We start from the raw sequence: 8,934 nt of genomic DNA on the forward strand, positions 1-8,934 counted from the left end.
TAGCACTGTTATTGATGGGTGCAATAGTTCTGTGGTTCCTGAAAGTGGAGCAGAAAATCTAGTGGTCTCTGGAGAGAAGACCATGTTGTGGCATCAAAGGCTTGGACATATTGGAGAGAAGGGCCTTCGAATACTTCATGGTAAAGGTATGGTAGAAGGTATGAGTAATAACTCTCTGGATTTTGATTTCTGTGAAAATTGTGTATATGGGAAGTAGAATCGGGTGAGTTTCCCCTCTGGTAGTAAGAGGGTGAAACATATATTAGAATTTGTGCACAATGATGTGTTTGGACCTGTGAAGGTTCCATCACTGGGTAAGTCTGTGTACTATGTATCATTTATAGATGAAGTCTCAAGGAATACATGGATATATTTCCTTAAGAAGAAATTTGAAGCCTTTGACAGGTTTAAAGAATTTAAGGCTCTCATGGAAAATCAGATAGAGAAGAAGATAAATGTGTTGAGGACAGATAATGGTGGAGAGTTTTGCAGCAAGAAATTTGAAGAATTCTGTAAGAAGTGTGGTATAGCACGACAAAAGACTACTCCATATACACCTCAGCAAAATAGAGTTGCAGAAAGAATGAATAAGACGTTGATGGAAAGGGAAAGAAGCATGCTCAGTGGTGCCAGGTTAGGACAGGAATTCTGGGTAGAAGCGGTGGATACTGCATGTTACCTAGTCAACAGGTTACCTTCATCAGCGTTGGAGGATAAGACTCCACAAGAGGTATGGACTCGTAAGAAACCCTCTCTTTCACATCTAATTGGATGTGATGCATATGTACATGTTACAAAGGAGAAACGAACCAAGTTGGATAGTAAATCTGAAAAGTGCATCTTTATTGGGTATAAGGATGGTTTAAAGGGTTATAAGCTTTGGAACCTAGTCACACGGAAGGTTGTGTACAGCCAAGATGTGGTGCTTATAGAGGTAAAAGATGTTATTAAACATGAAGTCCAACCAAAGGAACCTGAGAAGCTAGAGTTTGAGCTTAAGGAGGAAGAATCAGACTCTACAGTAGAGGAGGAATCAGAAGATGAAGAGCCACAAACTCTGGGTGTGAGAAGATCAGTTCGAGAAAGAAGGCAGCCAGAAAGGTATAGTCTATCTGCTTTCTATTCAAATTTTTATTTATCTATTACTGATGATGATCCCAAAACTGTGAAGGAAGAAATAGATTCAGAGGATGGAAAACTCTAAAAAGAGGCCATGATTGATGAAATGGCATCTTTGCACAAAAGTGAGGCTTGGGATCTGGTGGAGTTGCTAGCTGGAAGGAAACCCATTGGCAGCAAATGGGTGTTCAAGAAGAAGACAAATGCAGAAGGAAAGGTGGAGAAATACAAAGCTCGTTGGTAGCAAAAGGTTATTCCCAGGTGTCGGGAATTGATTTTGGTGATATTTTTTCTCCTGTTGCCAAGGTAACTTCTATTAGATTACTTTTATCTGTTGCTGCTGCTTTTGATTTTGAGGTAGAACAGATGGATGTGAACACAACATTTCTTCATGGGGATCTAGAAGAGGAAATATACATGAAGCAACCTGAAGGCTTTGCAGTGAAGGGTAAGAAAGAACTAGTATGCAAGTTAAAAAAGTCTTTGTATGGGTTAAAACAATCACCAAGGATGTGGTATCAGAAATTTGATACATTTATACGGGGACTTGGCTTCACCAGAAGCAAAGCAGATCACTATGTTTATTTTAAATTAATTGGTGACCGTGTTATTTATCTGGTCTTGTATATGGATGATATGTTGCTGGTTCGAAATGACAAAGAAATTATCCAGGATTTGAAGACCCAATTGTACTCCAAATTCAACATGAAAGATCTTGGTGCTACAAACTATATTTTGGGCATGGAAATTAAAAGAGATTGGGCAAAGAGGAAGCTCTAGTTAAACTAGAGGAAGTATGTTGAGACAATACTGCAGAGGTTTAATATGCAGGATAGTAAACCGATGAAGGTTCCTATTCCTGTAGGTTTGAGGTTATCTGCTGAATTGTGTCCCAAGACACAAGAAGAGGAAGAGGACATGTCTTGTGTTCCATATGCAAGTGCAGTCGGTAGCCTAATGTATGCAATGGTCTGTACTAGACCAGACATTGCACATGCAGTGGGAGTATTGAGCAGGTTTATGTCAAAGCCAGGGAAGGAGCACTAGACAACAATGAAGCAGGTTTTCAGGTATTTTCGTGGCACTAGTGATTATGGTTTGTGCTACCAATGAAGACCAGGATTGGATAGAATGTTGGATATTCGTGGCTTTGTTGATGCAGACTGGGCTGGAGATCTAGATCAGAGAAGATCTACAAGTGGGTATGTGTTTAACCTATTTGGAGGTGCAGTCAGTTGGATGAGTAAGAAACAATCTGTAGTGGCACTATCAACTACAGAGGCATAATACATGGTAGCCACTCATGCAAGCAAGGAAGCAGTTTGGTTGCAGAGATTGTGTTCAAGTATGGGGTTAGTACAGGGAGTTATAAGGATAGACTGTGACAGCCAAAGTGCATTTTTCTTGGCAAAGAACCCCACATATCATTCAAAGGCAAAGCACATTGATGTTCAGTATCACTTTGTGAGGGATATGATAGACGACAAAAAGGTGTTGCTGGTAAAGGTGGACACTTTGAAGAATACTGCAGATGCATTGACAAAATCTATGAGCTCTAAGAAGTTCTCTTGGTGTAGAGATGCATTGGGCATTTCAGGGCTGGAAAAATGACTAAGCTCTCTTGTGGCCCCCTGTGGAAAGAAACAACAAGTGGTAGAATGTTGGGTTGTGTTATATTATTTCCACGACTAGCCCATGTAGTTAACCGGGGGGTTAGAGGGGGGGCAGAGCCCCCCTTCATTGTGCCAATTGTGTAGTTGGGGGGGGGGGGTCACAGGGGGTTTGAGGCATACTCGTAACCCCACTTTATGGGGCCCAGGGCAGTGCCTTAGAAAATTTTGGTTTTGGATCCTATGTTAGGATGGGCGGACCCACCTATGGTTTTGTGCATGATTTTCACACATGTTTTTGGATGCGATGGTTTTTGGTCCATGGTATTGGATGCGATGGTTTTCAGTCCATGGTATTGGATGCTTCGACATGTATAAATATGTATTATAACATTGAAAGGAACATAATGAAAAATCAAGATGGTAGTCCCAGTTTTGGGATCCAGAGGAAAATCTTTGTGTATATGTGTTTTATGTGTTATGCTCTCACATTGTTTATTTTCTGTGTTTTAGAATTCGTATGCAAGTAATTTATATACGGGGTTAAAACCTAAAATTTTTGGGGTCTGTCACGAGGTAAAATCTAGATGGGTACAAGTCAAGGATTCGCATTATAGGAGTGAGGATCCTATGCAATGTTCGAAAGAGTACACTCTCTATGATCTGCACTACAGGAGTATAATTTGGATGGGTAATTACAGTGACAACATTTCTATGTCTCAGCCATCTAAAGATCACAATCTTGACATACTAAACAAAGTCATGATACATACAAATCATAATCTTTGTCTCAAGATGAAGTCATGGTCTCGGTATATTTGTGATGAAGAGATACACATCCTTCATACTCTTGAGGAAAAGTCACAGTCAAAGCATAAGTGTGATGACAAGGATCTCGGTGATCCCACAGAGACACACTCTGTCTCATATTCTGGACGTAGTCATAATCTTGGCACAGTGATTTCATGAAGATATAATTATAAATTCATCATCATAATAAAAGATATCGATGCAGCTTCAATATATAGATTTTGTTGGTGCAGTGATGATATCAGTGATTGTACAGTGATGATCTCAGTAAATATACAATGATCATATTAGTGAATTCACAGTAATGATCTTGATGATAGAGAAGCTATGATGATCTCAATGATGACCTTGGGGAAGCAGCAATGATGGTGATAATCTCAGCAATGACAAAGAAGAGGATTTATGTGTCGGTCTTGGAGTGGCTTGATTAGGTTAAGGGTCATGGTCTTGGTCTTGGTATTCATCAATGGGAATATCTATAAGAAGAATTTCATGCAGGTTTTCCTCTCAAAGAGTGAGAGGTTTTGGCCCTAGCAGAAATCCAACATCGTGTGTTCTTGTCTCTTTTGATTTTGGTAACTATTTGATGAACTAATTAAACACACTCTAATGATTAGGAATGATTGTACTAATAAGAAAATGTTAAAGAACCTCACAAATAGTTATCATGATAAGAATAATCTCATTAACCTCATTTTCCCTAGATTCTTCAATACGCTGAAGGTGCATCCACCTACATGATTTTTTCCCAAGTATATAAGCATCATGGTTCTCTTGAAATTTTACTATCCACTATCACCTTCATGCATATGATGGTATCCCTTCACGACCTGTAGGTTTGTACCAAAATTAACCCATTGTATTGGCCAATAAGGAAGTCTTGCTCCATGTGGAGGTTATTGATGCCCCCTTTGACTATAACCTTTTGTTAGTATGTAGATTCATATTCGTCATGAAGGTAGTTTCTTCTTTTGTATATCATCATATGAGCCTCCCCCATAATGGGAAGATCGTTATCGTTGACCACGTGACATACTCCGATCCTCAGCTTAAGGCATCTCCCAAGAATGTCATTTCATCCATGGATGGAAATCCATTAGAGAAATTTTGAGGTATAAATTGGGCCTCCTAAGGAATACTATAAAATAATAGTGGAAATAATAAAATAAGAATAGATTACATTGTCAAATTTTAGAGGGAAAAAAGAAAAAAACTATTTTTTCAACTCGTATTTTCAACTTATCTCCCTACAATTTTACTCAAATTTCGAGTGAGAGCACTTGTTGGATGTGGAATGTAATTCCTCATCTAATAATTACCCATGTTGCATACTTTCAATGGACCCTACTACATGAAAAATGAGAAATGCATGAAAAACGTGATTGCAATAATGTTTTTCATGTATTTCTCATTTTTTGTATAGCAAGGTCCATCAAAAGTATGCAACGTGGGTACTCCTTGGATGATAAATTAAATTCCAAATCCAATGAGTGATCCCTCTCAAAATTTGATTAAAATCATAGGGAGATAAGTTGAAAATACGAGTTGAAAATTTCATTTTTTTTTAATGTTTTTACTTTTTTACTCCAAAATTGGTGAATCATCCCCCATGGTTGACATCATCAACTTGAATCTTATCAGTTCTCATAAAGTCGATTTTGGTTGCAAATTTTTGTTTTGAGGCCCATTTAGACCTCAAAATCTCTCTAATGATACAATGCCATATTTTACTAAGATTGGTCCAAAAGTCTATAAAGATTCCTTGTTACTTGGGGCATATTATGGTCCATTGTTTGTGTCATCTGAGCCTAGATCTTCACATGTTTGCATGATTCAAGGGTCACGAGTTGCTACGTAGTCTGGTAACTCTTCTTAGTAGCCAACTCCTCAGCATAGAAAATTTGAGGGGCGAATCTTAGCCCAAGGGAAAAATTTAAGGGGTTTTATATTTTGGAGGGGCGAATTTTTTATATTACACCCATTTTCTATAGTTAGCCCAAAATTTATTTAAAAAATAAATAATTATTACATTTTAGCCATAAAAAAATAAGGTGGATAAACAATGCAAAGGCTCGATTCGCCTCGTTTGGAGGTTGGATTTGCTTGCACTTGCCCTGATTTCCTGGTTTGGAGGTTGGATTTGGTTGCAATCGCCCTGATTTCCTGGTTTGCAAATCGAGGGCAGGGTTGAATTCGAGGGATTTGCCTCTATAAATTATATAGTCTCCATTCGAGAGTTTTACATGAAAGAAGAGAACAAAGGTTGTTTTCAAGAAAGACACTTTGGTCTATAGACATAATGTATCATAGCAGAGCAGTGTCGAGGAGACCATCGAGATTTTGCACCAGTTAATATTCATCTTTTTCCGCTCAATTCAGGAGGTGGAAGAGCACAGGTCATTTTTAAGGCGAGATAATGTGGACTCTTGGTCTAAATATTCGAGAAAGAGAGATTGGAAGTCATCCTTTTTTTTCTCTCTGTAACCTAGCGTTGTTGAGCTGCGGATGTGTAAGTTGTGCGTGTGTAAACTCTACAGTGCGGGTGTGTGAAGTCTACAGTGTAAGTGTTTCCTTTATCGAATGTGCTCTTGTTTAAGTCAAGGTTGTTACTACTACTGGAAAGGTATTTCCGAGCCCTTGTACTGGGTTAATGTTTTATGGAAAAGCCTTTGTTTTATTAAGTAATCACTATTTTTACCTGAATTTGACATATAGTAAGCCTGCAATTGTAATCCTATAGTATTAGGTGGGGGTCTGTTGGTAGCAGAGAATAGAAAGGGGTCCCTTGTTGTCTGTAATTTATTCACCAAAACCCATAGAATTTTTCCTCCCATGTTACCTATGAAGTCTCCCTATGTGGTAGCAATGGTGGTGTATCCAGAGAGAGATAGTGAGTATCAAATTTTAGTTGTAAGTATTGTTGATGGGATTTCTTCATAGGTGTATGATTCTAGGAGTGATTCATGGAACATTTGTGGTATTTTTGACAAGAGGTTTTCCATGTTGGGGAATTTTGCTCATTTAGAAGACATTTTGTTCTGCCTCACCCATGGTCGTGATCACTTGTTGGCCTTTGATGTTGATGTTGGAACTTGGGATTTGGTTGAGGTTACCATGCCCCTTGTAGTTTGCCCACATATACTAGAGCACGAGGGGTCCTTGATTCTTGTTGGGGGTATCAAGGAGCTTGGATTTTTGAAGAAGATTAGTATATGGGAGCTCGATGAGTCTGTCAAGCAATGACAGAAAGTGTGCAGTATGCCTGATCATCCCTTCATTAAATTCAATCATGGTAATATTAATCACTTTTTCAATGTTGGTGTTTGGGGCAAGATTTGATTTTACAGAAACTACTCTCCAGTAATTTTCAGTATGATCTTTTGGAGAATAGATGGTGTGGATTACCACATTGTTCTCTTTGCAGTCACTTGTGTAAGCCAAGCTGGTTTTTCCTTGCATTGGAGATCCTCCTTAATGCAATGGTATAATGCAGGTATCTTAGTTAAACTATTCCTGATTATGAAATCTTGTAAATTGCATTCAAAATGTGGGCTTTCTTACCTTCATTTGTGTCTCTCCATAATTATGTGACAAAGATAGGGAATTCTACTCATTTATATGGCTTTTTGTTGACTGGCCCATGTAGAAGAACATTTCTCCATGGATAGGCTTGACTTTATATTTAAGTTTTCCCTATTGGCCCTTTCATATCTACATAAATAGTTAAAGAGGAAAACTCAAATAGCCTTGCTAACAAGAATCACAAAATTTTATTGATAAGCATTGCAGGTGGGATGGGAAGCCATCAACGCTTCCTATTTGTAAGAAACAAATATTTAGAACCATTTCATTAGGTTTTTCTCCTATCTCTTTGCTTCCAAGCTCATACAATATTCCCTAGCTATGTAATTGACTAACTAATGCTACTATTTGATTCATGAATGAACTAAGATACAATATGAAACATCTAGCTTTGAAACCACTATAGGATACTAAACAATTGCCTTTGCAACATATGTTGCCACCCTTGCTTTTGTAGGTGGTTCTACATCCACCCTTGTTACTAACATTGTTGGTATTTATGTTATAGGTTTTTCTTACTTTTCTTATGGCGCTAGACTGACTTCTACATATTTTAAGTCAAATCCATCTTAGAATCACTCTTTTTGGGGTGAATTCAACCTTCTTTCCCATGCATTTCTTGGGGATTTCAGGCATGCCATGTCACATTCCAGATTATCCAAATGTTTTGGTTGGTCTTGAATAAATCCATCTCTTCACAAAGTTCTTTGAAGGGGAAATGATATAAGGAAGGGTCAGACATGAAGATGGATTGGTTCTTTATAAACTATAACTTACCCTTTCAAGGAAAGAAATATGGGGTCCTGGAAAGGCATAGATTTTTGAAGAAAGTAAGGTAAGTATTGAGGGGGATCAATTGTTGGGAAAAATACTGAGAGGGGGGGTGAATCAGTATTTTAAAAACTCACAATAATAATTTTCTTTTCTGAAATATGTACACAACTTTACTGAACCCAACTCTCATATGTACACGATGGTTGTAAAAGAAACTAGTGTATGCTTAGTAAACTTGTAAAGCAGATAATTCTTTATCTATTAAACTTAAACTATAATGTAAGATATTTATCAGGAATTAGATAAGAATTAATGAGGTGCAGTAAGAATAGAATAAAGTATTGCACATAAGAAACACACATGAACACCAAGGTTTAATTTGGAAAGCCAATGTTGGAGAAAACCACTATTGTTTTCGTCTTAGTCTTCAAACTTATTAATATCCAAAACTTCTTACATTCTTGTACTGGTGCAGACTCATGCCATTATGCAGGCACCCAGTTATTGAAGGCTATAATCTTCACTATTTCTCCAGCTCCTACTAGAAGGGAGCTCCAACCCCCTAATCTGATTACTAGCTACTACTAGCAGGAAGCTTCGATTCCCCACTAAAGGCTCCAACCCCCTAATTTGATTACCAACTACTACTGGCAAGAATATTTGACTTCCTCACTGAAGGCTCCAACCCTCAGCGACATCCCTGGACCATGTTTCATAAATTTTCACACTGGCTCCACTTGCTTTAATACATCACAACTTGTAGATCAACTAAAGCAAACACCAACTTAATTCAAACAAAACAATGAGATCATTGTAACGATAACACATAACTGAACTCAGAATACTGCATCAACACACAGAATCAAATGCAACCCTCATCATTCATATGCCAACATGAATATGCTACTTCACTTAAGGCAACTCACTTGTATACGAACTTTTCTATAGAGAAACCTTCGTATAGATCTAAATATACTAAAAACTTGTAATTTTGAATCAGACACAGAGCTGACTAGAGTTATTTTGAGATATTTTGTTA

The 8,934-nt window shown here is 37.8% G+C and overlaps 1 pseudogene; it reads left to right on the plus strand.

Annotated features, from left to right (window-relative positions):
- The window catches only part of LOC149186996 (F-box/kelch-repeat protein At5g15710-like), a 70,467-nt pseudogene extending 63,440 nt beyond the window's left edge, over positions 1 to 7,027 (plus strand).
- The last annotated feature ends 1,907 nt before the right edge of the window (positions 7,028 to 8,934 follow it).

The sequence above is a fragment of the Pinus tabuliformis genome, chromosome 3_1 (genome assembly GCF_031772625.1).
Source record: "Pinus tabuliformis cultivar Carrire ecotype Pingquan chromosome 3_1, CPIR1, whole genome shotgun sequence".
Lineage (NCBI taxonomy): Eukaryota > Viridiplantae > Streptophyta > Pinopsida > Pinales > Pinaceae > Pinus > Pinus tabuliformis.